Genomic DNA, 7,500 nt, shown 5'->3' on the forward strand with positions numbered 1-7,500 from the left:
TACCGATGTCATTGCGTTGCCACATTAGCCTTGAAGTGTCTCTCGAATCGAGTCAGCACTCGTTTACGGCCACACCACCCTGAGCACGCCCGCTCTCGTCTGATCTCGGAAGCCAAGCAGGGTCGGGCCTGGTTAGTACTTGGATGGGAGACCGCCTGGGAATACCTGGTGCTGTAAGAATTAAATTAATTAATTATTTATGTCATTTTTCCCATGAATGCGTCCTTTCTGTAAGCGTTCTCCCATGGCATGGCGTTGCCACATTAGTTTTGAAGTGTCTCTCGAATCAAGTCAGCACTTGCTTACGGCCACGCCACCCTGAGCACGCCCGCTCTCGTCTGATCTCGTAAGCCAAGCAGGGTCGGGCCTGGTTAGTACTTGGATGGGAGACCGCCTGGGAATACCAGGTGCTCTAAGCATTTAATTAATTAATTATTTTTTTATGTCATTTTTTCCCATGAATGCGTTCTTTCTGTAAGCGTTCACTGATGTCATGGCGTTGCCACATAAGTCTTGAAGTGTCTGTCGATTCGAGTCGGCACTCGCTTACGGCCACACCACCCTGAGCACGCCCGCTCTCGTCTGATCTCGGAAGCCAAGCAGGGTCGGGCCTGGTTAGTACTTGGATGGGAGACCGCCTGGGAATACCAGGTGCTGTAAGCATTTAATTAATTAAATATTTATTTATGTCATATTTTCCCATGAATGCGTCCTTTCTGTAAGCGTTCTCCCATGGCATGGCGTTGCCACATTAGTTTTGAAGTGTCTCTCGAATCAAGTCTGCACTCGCTTACGGCCACACCACCCTGAGCACGCCCGCTCTCGTCTGATCTCGGAAGCCAAGCAGGGTCGGGCCTGGTTAGTACTTGGATGGGAGACCGCCTGGGAATACCAGGTGCTGTAAGCATTTAATTAATTAATAATTTTTTTTATGTCATTTTTTCCCATGAATGCGTCCTTTCTGTAACCATTTACCGATGTCATTGCGTTGCCACATTAGCCTTGAAGTGTCTCTCGAATCGAGTCAGCACTCGCTTACGGCCACACCACCCTGAGCACGCCCGCTCTTGTCTGATCTCGGAAGCCAAGCAGGGTCGGGCCTGGTTAGTACTTGGATGGGAGACCGCCTGGGAATACCAGGTGCTGTAAGCATTTAATTAATTAATTATTTTTTTATGTCATTTTTTCCCATGAATGCGATCTTTCTGTAAGTGTTCACCGATGTCATGGCGTTGCCACATAAGTCTTGAAGTGTCTATCGAAGCGAGTCAGCACTCGCTTACGGCCACACCACCCTGAGCACGCCCGCTCTCGTCTGATCTCGGAAGCCAAGCAGGGTCGGGCCTGGTTAGTACTTGGATGGGAGACCGCCTGGGAATACCAGGTGCTGTAAGCATTTAATTAATTAAATATTTATTTATGTCATATTTTCCCATGAATGCGTCCTTTCTGTAACCATTTACCGATGTCATTGCGTTGCCACATTAGCCTTGAAGTGTCTCTCGAATCGAGTCAGCACTCGCTTACGGCCACACCACCCTGAGCACGCCCGCTCTCGTCTGATCTCGGAAGCCAAGCAGGGTCGGGCCTGGTTAGTACTTGGATGGGAGACCGCCTGGGAATACCAGGTGCTGTAAGCATTTAATTAATTAATTATTTTTTTATGTCATTTTTTCCCATGAATGCGTCCTTTCTGTAACCATTTACCGATGTCATTGCGTTGCCACATTAGCCTTGAAGTGTCTCTCGAATCGAGTCAGCACTCGTTTACGGCCACACCACCCTGAGCACGCCCGCTCTCGTCTGATCTCGGAAGCCAAGCAGGGTCGGGCCTGGTTAGTACTTGGATGGGAGACCGCCTGGGAATACCTGGTGCTGTAAGAATTAAATTAATTAATTATTTATGTCATTTTTCCCATGAATGCGTCCTTTCTGTAAGCGTTCTCCCATGGCATGGCGTTGCCACATTAGTTTTGAAGTGTCTCTCGAATCAAGTCAGCACTTGCTTACGGCCACGCCACCCTGAGCACGCCCGCTCTCGTCTGATCTCGTAAGCCAAGCAGGGTCGGGCCTGGTTAGTACTTGGATGGGAGACCGCCTGGGAATACCAGGTGCTCTAAGCATTTAATTAATTAATTATTTTTTTATGTCATTTTTTCCCATGAATGCGTTCTTTCTGTAAGCGTTCTCCCATGGCATGGCGTTGCCACATTAGTTTTGAAGTGTCTCTCGAATCAAGTCTGCACTCGCTTACGGCCACACCACCCTGAGCACGCCCGCTCTCGTCTGATCTCGGAAGCCAAGCAGGGTCGGGCCTGGTTAGTACTTGGATGGGAGACCTCCTGGGAATACCAGGTGCTGTAAGCATTTAATTAATTAATTATTTTTTTATGTCATTTTTTCCCATGAATGCGATCTTTCTGTAAGTGTTCACCGATGTCATGGCGTTGCCACATAAGTCTTGAAGTGTCTATCGAAGCGAGTCAGCACTCGCTTACGGCCACACCACCCTGAGCACGCCCGTTCTCGTCTGATCTCGTAAGCCAAGCAGGGTCTGGCCTGGTTAGTACTTGGATGGGAGACCGCCTGGGAATACCAGGTGCTGTAAACATTTAATTAATTAATTATTTTTTTATGTCATTTTTTCCCATGAATGCGATCTTTCTGTAAGTGTTCACCGATGTCATGGCGTTGCCACATAAGTCTTGAAGTGTCTATCGAAGCGAGTCAGCACTCGCTTACGGCCACACCACCCTGAGCACGCCCGCTCTCGTCTGATCTCGGAAGCCAAGCAGGGTCGGGCCTGGTTAGTACTTGGATGGGAGACCGCCTGGGAATACCAGGTGCTGTAAGCATTTAATTAATTAAATATTTATTTATGTCATATTTTCCCATGAATGCGTCCTTTCTGTAACCATTTACCGATGTCATTGCGTTGCCACATTAGCCTTGAAGTGTCTCTCGAATCGAGTCAGCACTCGCTTACGGCCACACCACCCTGAGCACGCCCGCTCTCGTCTGATCTCGGAAGCCAAGCAGGGTCGGGCCTCGTTAGTACTTGGATGGGAGACCGCCTGGGAATACCAGGTGCTGTAAGCATTTAATTAATTAATTATTTTTTTTATGTCATTTTTTCCCATGAATGCGTCCTTTCTGTAACCATTTACCGATGTCATTGCGTTGCCACATTAGCCTTGAAGTGTCTCTCGAATCGAGTCAGCACTCGTTTACGGCCACACCACCCTGAGCACGCCCGCTCTCGTCTGATCTCGTAAGCCAAGCAGGGTCGGGCCTGGTTAGTACTTGGATGGGAGACCGCCTGGGAATACCAGGTGCTCTAAGCATTTAATTAATTAATTATTTTTTTATGTAATTTTTTCCCATGAATGCGATCTTTCTGTAAGCGTTCACTGATGTCATGGCGTTGCCACATAAGTCTTGAAGTGTCTATCGAAGCGAGTCAGCACTCGCTTACGGCCACACCACCCTGAGCACGCCCGCTCTCGTCTGATCTCGGAAGCCAAGCAGGGTCGGGCCTGGTTAGTACTTGGATGGGAGACCGCCTGGGAATACCAGGTGCTGTAAGCATTTAATTAATTAATTATTTTTTTTATGTCATTTTTTCCCATGAATGCGTCCTTTCTGTAACCATTTACCGATGTCATTGCGTTGCCACATTAGCCTTGAAGTGTCTCTCGAATCGAGTCAGCACTCGTTTACGGCCACACCACCCTGAGCACGCCCGCTCTCGTCTGATCTCGGAAGCCAAGCAGGGTCGGGCCTGGTTAGTACTTGGATGGGAGACCGCCTGGGAATACCTGGTGCTGTAAGAATTTAATTAATTAATTTTTTATGTCATTTTTCCCATGAATGTGTCCTTTCTGTAAGCGTTCTCCCATGGCATGCCGTTGCCACATTAGTTTTGAAGTGTCTCTCGAATCAAGTCCGCACTCGCTTACGGCCACACCACCCTGAGCACGCCCGCTCTCGTCTGATCTCGGAAGCCAAGCAGGGTCGGGCCTGGTTAGTACTTGGATGGGAGATTGCCTGGGAATACCAGGTGCTGTAAGCATTTAATTAATTAAATATTTATTTATGTCATTTTTTCCCATGAATGCGTTCTTTCTGTAAGCGTTCACTGATGTCATGGCGTTGCCACATAAGTCTTGAAGTGTCTGTCGATTCAAGTCGGCACTCGCTTACGGCCACACCACCCTGAGCACGCCCGCTCTCGTCTGATCTCGGAAGCCAAGCAGGGTCGGGCCTGGTTAGTACTTGGATGGGAGACCGCCTGGGAATACCAGGTGCTGTAAGCATTTAATTAATTAAATATTTATTTATGTCATTTTTCCCATGAATGTGTCCTTTCTGTAAGCGTTCTCCCATGGCATGCCGTTGCCACATTAGTTTTGAAGTGTCTCTCGAATCAAGTCCGCACTCGCTTACGGCCACACCACCCTGAGCACGCCCGCTCTCGTCTGATCTCGGAAGCCAAGCAGGGTCGGGCCTGGTTAGTACTTGGATGGGAGATTGCCTGGGAATACCAGGTGCTGTAAGCATTTAATTAATTAAATATTTATTTATGTCATTTTTTCCCATGAATGCGTTCTTTCTGTAAGCGTTCACTGATGTCATGGCGTTGCCACATAAGTCTTGAAGTGTCTGTCGATTCGAGTCGGCACTCGCTTACGGCCACACCACCCTGAGCACGCCCGCTCTCGTCTGATCTCGGAAGCCAAGCAGGGTCGGGCCTGGTTAGTACTTGGATGGGAGACCGCCTGGGAATACCAGGTGCTGTAAGCATTTAATTAATTAAATATTTATTTATGTCATATTTTCCCATGAATGCGTCCTTTCTGTAAGCGTTCTCCCATGGCATGGCGTTGCCACATTAGTTTTGAAGTGTCTCTCGAATCAAGTCTGCACTCGCTTACGGCCACACCACCCTGAGCACGCCCGCTCTCGTCTGATCTCGGAAGCCAAGCAGGGTCGGGCCTGGTTAGTACTTGGATGGGAGACCGCCTGGGAATACCAGGTGCTGTAAGCATTTAATTAATTAATAATTTTTTTTATGTCATTTTTTCCCATGAATGCGTCCTTTCTGTAACCATTTACCGATGTCATTGCGTTGCCACATTAGCCTTGAAGTGTCTCTCGAATCGAGTCAGCACTCGCTTACGGCCACACCACCCTGAGCACGCCCGCTCTTGTCTGATCTCGGAAGCCAAGCAGGGTCGGGCCTGGTTAGTACTTGGATGGGAGACCGCCTGGGAATACCAGGTGCTGTAAGAATTTAATTAATTAATTATTTTTTTATGTCATTTTTTCCCATGAATGCGATCTTTCTGTAAGTGTTCACCGATGTCATGGCGTTGCCACATAAGTCTTGAAGTGTCTATCGAAGCGAGTCAGCACTCGCTTACGGCCACACCACCCTGAGCACGCCCGCTCTCGTCTGATCTCGGAAGCCAAGCAGGGTCGGGCCTGGTTAGTACTTGGATGGGAGACCGCCTGGGAATACCAGGTGCTGTAAGCATTTAATTAATTAAATATTTATTTATGTCATATTTTCCCATGAATGCGTCCTTTCTGTAACCATTTACCGATGTCATTGCGTTGCCACATTAGCCTTGAAGTGTCTCTCGAATCGAGTCAGCACTCGCTTACGGCCACACCACCCTGAGCACGCCCGCTCTCGTCTGATCTCGGAAGCCAAGCAGGGTCGGGCCTGGTTAGTACTTGGATGGGAGACCGCCTGGGAATACCAGGTGCTGTAAGCATTTAATTAATTAATTATTTTTTTATGTCATTTTTTCCCATGAATGCGTCCTTTCTGTAACCATTTACCGATGTCATTGCGTTGCCACATTAGCCTTGAAGTGTCTCTCGAATCGAGTCAGCACTCGTTTACGGCCACACCACCCTGAGCACGCCCGCTCTCGTCTGATCTCGGAAGCCAAGCAGGGTCGGGTCTGGTTAGTACTTGGATGGGAGACCGCCTGGGAATACCTGGTGCTGTAAGAATTAAATTAATTAATTATTTATGTCATTTTTCCCATGAATGCGTCCTTTCTGTAAGCGTTCTCCCATGGCATGGCGTTGCCACATTAGTTTTGAAGTGTCTCTCGAATCAAGTCAGCACTTGCTTACGGCCACGCCACCCTGAGCACGCCCGCTCTCGTCTGATCTCGTAAGCCAAGCAGGGTCGGGCCTGGTTAGTACTTGGATGGGAGACCGCCTGGGAATACCAGGTGCTCTAAGCATTTAATTAATTAATTATTTTTTTATGTCATTTTTTCCCATGAATGCGTTCTTTCTGTAAGCATTCACTGATGTCATGGCGTTGCCACATAAGTCTTGAAGTGTCTGTCGATTCGAGTCGGCACTCGCTTACGGCCACACCACCCTGAGCACGCCCGCTCTCGTCTGATCTAGGAAGCCAAGCAGGGTCGGGCCTGGTTAGTACTTGGATGGGAGACCGCCTGGGAATACCAGGTGCTGTAAGCATTTAATTAATTAAATATTTATTTATGTCATATTTTCCCATGAATGCGTCCTTTCTGTAAGCGTTCTCCCATGGCATGGCGTTGCCACATTAGTTTTGAAGTGTCTCTCGAATCAAGTCTGCACTCGCTTACGGCCACACCACCCTGAGCACGCCCGCTCTCGTCTGATCTCGGAAGCCAAGCAGGGTCGGGCCTGGTTAGTACTTGGATGGGAGACCGCCTGGGAATACCAGGTGCTGTAAGCATTTAATTAATTAATAATTTTTTTTATGTCATTTTTTCCCATGAATGCGTCCTTTCTGTAACCATTTACCGATGTCATTGCGTTGCCACATTAGCCTTGAAGTGTCTCTCGAATCGAGTCAGCACTCGCTTACGGCCACACCACCCTGAGCACGCCCGCTCTTGTCTGATCTCGGAAGCCAAGCAGGGTCGGGCCTGGTTAGTACTTGGATGGGAGACCGCCTGGGAATACCAGGTGCTGTAAGCATTTAATTAATTAATTATTTTTTTATGTCATTTTTTCCCATGAATGCGATCTTTCTGTAAGTGTTCACCGATGTCATGGCGTTGCCACATAAGTCTTGAAGTGTCTATCGAAGCGAGTCAGCACTCGCTTACGGCCACACCACCCTGAGCACGCCCGCTCTCGTCTGATCTCGGAAGCCAAGCAGGGTCGGGCCTGGTTAGTACTTGGATGGGAGACCGCCTGGGAATACCAGGTGCTGTAAGCATTTAATTAATTAAATATTTATTTATGTCATATTTTCCCATGAATGCGTCCTTTCTGTAACCATTTACCGATGTCATTGCGTTGCCACATTAGCCTTGAAGTGTCTCTCGAATCGAGTCAGCACTCGCTTACGGCCACACCACCCTGAGCACGCCCGCTCTCGTCTGATCTCGGAAGCCAAGCAGGGTCGGGCCTGGTTAGTACTTGGATGGGAGACCGCCTGGGAATACCAGGTGCTGTAAGCATTTAATTAATTAATTA

The 7,500-nt window shown here is 48.3% G+C and overlaps 20 non-coding genes and 11 pseudogenes across 20 annotated transcripts; all 31 read left to right on the forward strand.

Moving 5' to 3' along the window:
- The first annotated feature begins 61 nt into the window (after positions 1 to 61).
- On the forward strand, positions 62 to 180 carry LOC135725007 (5S ribosomal RNA). The gene has a single exon (XR_010524661.1). It is a non-coding gene; the product is annotated as a 5S ribosomal RNA (ribosomal RNA).
- Positions 181 to 300: 120 nt separating this feature from the next.
- Positions 301 to 419, forward strand: LOC135726685 (5S ribosomal RNA; annotated as a pseudogene).
- Positions 420 to 544: 125 nt separating this feature from the next.
- LOC135723257 (5S ribosomal RNA) lies at positions 545 to 663 on the forward strand. The gene has a single exon (XR_010522965.1). It is a non-coding gene; the product is annotated as a 5S ribosomal RNA (ribosomal RNA).
- A 125-nt stretch (positions 664 to 788) lies between these two features.
- Positions 789 to 907, forward strand: LOC135723256 (5S ribosomal RNA). Its single transcript, XR_010522964.1, has one exon. It is a non-coding gene; the product is annotated as a 5S ribosomal RNA (ribosomal RNA).
- Positions 908 to 1,033: 126 nt separating this feature from the next.
- LOC135724273 (5S ribosomal RNA) lies at positions 1,034 to 1,152 on the forward strand. The gene has a single exon (XR_010523941.1). It is a non-coding gene; the product is annotated as a 5S ribosomal RNA (ribosomal RNA).
- A 125-nt stretch (positions 1,153 to 1,277) lies between these two features.
- Positions 1,278 to 1,396, forward strand: LOC135723255 (5S ribosomal RNA). The gene has a single exon (XR_010522963.1). It is a non-coding gene; the product is annotated as a 5S ribosomal RNA (ribosomal RNA).
- A 125-nt stretch (positions 1,397 to 1,521) lies between these two features.
- LOC135723254 (5S ribosomal RNA) lies at positions 1,522 to 1,640 on the forward strand. The gene has a single exon (XR_010522962.1). It is a non-coding gene; the product is annotated as a 5S ribosomal RNA (ribosomal RNA).
- Positions 1,641 to 1,765: 125 nt separating this feature from the next.
- On the forward strand, positions 1,766 to 1,884 carry LOC135725006 (5S ribosomal RNA). Its single transcript, XR_010524660.1, has one exon. It is a non-coding gene; the product is annotated as a 5S ribosomal RNA (ribosomal RNA).
- Positions 1,885 to 2,004: 120 nt separating this feature from the next.
- LOC135726684 (5S ribosomal RNA) lies at positions 2,005 to 2,123 on the forward strand (annotated as a pseudogene).
- Positions 2,124 to 2,248: 125 nt separating this feature from the next.
- On the forward strand, positions 2,249 to 2,367 carry LOC135727046 (5S ribosomal RNA). Its single transcript, XR_010525127.1, has one exon. It is a non-coding gene; the product is annotated as a 5S ribosomal RNA (ribosomal RNA).
- Positions 2,368 to 2,492: 125 nt separating this feature from the next.
- LOC135726381 (5S ribosomal RNA) lies at positions 2,493 to 2,611 on the forward strand (annotated as a pseudogene).
- A 125-nt stretch (positions 2,612 to 2,736) lies between these two features.
- On the forward strand, positions 2,737 to 2,855 carry LOC135723253 (5S ribosomal RNA). The gene has a single exon (XR_010522961.1). It is a non-coding gene; the product is annotated as a 5S ribosomal RNA (ribosomal RNA).
- A 125-nt stretch (positions 2,856 to 2,980) lies between these two features.
- Positions 2,981 to 3,099, forward strand: LOC135725613 (5S ribosomal RNA; annotated as a pseudogene).
- A 126-nt stretch (positions 3,100 to 3,225) lies between these two features.
- Positions 3,226 to 3,344, forward strand: LOC135726363 (5S ribosomal RNA; annotated as a pseudogene).
- Positions 3,345 to 3,469: 125 nt separating this feature from the next.
- On the forward strand, positions 3,470 to 3,588 carry LOC135723252 (5S ribosomal RNA). The gene has a single exon (XR_010522960.1). It is a non-coding gene; the product is annotated as a 5S ribosomal RNA (ribosomal RNA).
- A 126-nt stretch (positions 3,589 to 3,714) lies between these two features.
- LOC135725004 (5S ribosomal RNA) lies at positions 3,715 to 3,833 on the forward strand. The gene has a single exon (XR_010524659.1). It is a non-coding gene; the product is annotated as a 5S ribosomal RNA (ribosomal RNA).
- Positions 3,834 to 3,953: 120 nt separating this feature from the next.
- On the forward strand, positions 3,954 to 4,072 carry LOC135725516 (5S ribosomal RNA; annotated as a pseudogene).
- Positions 4,073 to 4,197: 125 nt separating this feature from the next.
- Positions 4,198 to 4,316, forward strand: LOC135723251 (5S ribosomal RNA). The gene has a single exon (XR_010522959.1). It is a non-coding gene; the product is annotated as a 5S ribosomal RNA (ribosomal RNA).
- Positions 4,317 to 4,440: 124 nt separating this feature from the next.
- On the forward strand, positions 4,441 to 4,559 carry LOC135725515 (5S ribosomal RNA; annotated as a pseudogene).
- A 125-nt stretch (positions 4,560 to 4,684) lies between these two features.
- Positions 4,685 to 4,803, forward strand: LOC135723250 (5S ribosomal RNA). The gene has a single exon (XR_010522958.1). It is a non-coding gene; the product is annotated as a 5S ribosomal RNA (ribosomal RNA).
- A 125-nt stretch (positions 4,804 to 4,928) lies between these two features.
- Positions 4,929 to 5,047, forward strand: LOC135723249 (5S ribosomal RNA). The gene has a single exon (XR_010522957.1). It is a non-coding gene; the product is annotated as a 5S ribosomal RNA (ribosomal RNA).
- A 126-nt stretch (positions 5,048 to 5,173) lies between these two features.
- Positions 5,174 to 5,292, forward strand: LOC135725783 (5S ribosomal RNA; annotated as a pseudogene).
- A 125-nt stretch (positions 5,293 to 5,417) lies between these two features.
- On the forward strand, positions 5,418 to 5,536 carry LOC135723247 (5S ribosomal RNA). The gene has a single exon (XR_010522955.1). It is a non-coding gene; the product is annotated as a 5S ribosomal RNA (ribosomal RNA).
- A 125-nt stretch (positions 5,537 to 5,661) lies between these two features.
- LOC135723246 (5S ribosomal RNA) lies at positions 5,662 to 5,780 on the forward strand. Its single transcript, XR_010522954.1, has one exon. It is a non-coding gene; the product is annotated as a 5S ribosomal RNA (ribosomal RNA).
- Positions 5,781 to 5,905: 125 nt separating this feature from the next.
- On the forward strand, positions 5,906 to 6,024 carry LOC135725875 (5S ribosomal RNA; annotated as a pseudogene).
- Positions 6,025 to 6,144: 120 nt separating this feature from the next.
- LOC135726683 (5S ribosomal RNA) lies at positions 6,145 to 6,263 on the forward strand (annotated as a pseudogene).
- Positions 6,264 to 6,388: 125 nt separating this feature from the next.
- On the forward strand, positions 6,389 to 6,507 carry LOC135725574 (5S ribosomal RNA; annotated as a pseudogene).
- A 125-nt stretch (positions 6,508 to 6,632) lies between these two features.
- On the forward strand, positions 6,633 to 6,751 carry LOC135723245 (5S ribosomal RNA). Its single transcript, XR_010522953.1, has one exon. It is a non-coding gene; the product is annotated as a 5S ribosomal RNA (ribosomal RNA).
- A 126-nt stretch (positions 6,752 to 6,877) lies between these two features.
- On the forward strand, positions 6,878 to 6,996 carry LOC135724272 (5S ribosomal RNA). The gene has a single exon (XR_010523940.1). It is a non-coding gene; the product is annotated as a 5S ribosomal RNA (ribosomal RNA).
- A 125-nt stretch (positions 6,997 to 7,121) lies between these two features.
- Positions 7,122 to 7,240, forward strand: LOC135723244 (5S ribosomal RNA). The gene has a single exon (XR_010522952.1). It is a non-coding gene; the product is annotated as a 5S ribosomal RNA (ribosomal RNA).
- Positions 7,241 to 7,365: 125 nt separating this feature from the next.
- On the forward strand, positions 7,366 to 7,484 carry LOC135723243 (5S ribosomal RNA). The gene has a single exon (XR_010522951.1). It is a non-coding gene; the product is annotated as a 5S ribosomal RNA (ribosomal RNA).
- Positions 7,485 to 7,500: the final 16 nt, after the last annotated feature.

This window comes from Paramisgurnus dabryanus, chromosome 9 (assembly GCF_030506205.2).
Source record: "Paramisgurnus dabryanus chromosome 9, PD_genome_1.1, whole genome shotgun sequence".
Taxonomy (NCBI): Eukaryota; Metazoa; Chordata; class Actinopteri; order Cypriniformes; family Cobitidae; genus Paramisgurnus; species Paramisgurnus dabryanus.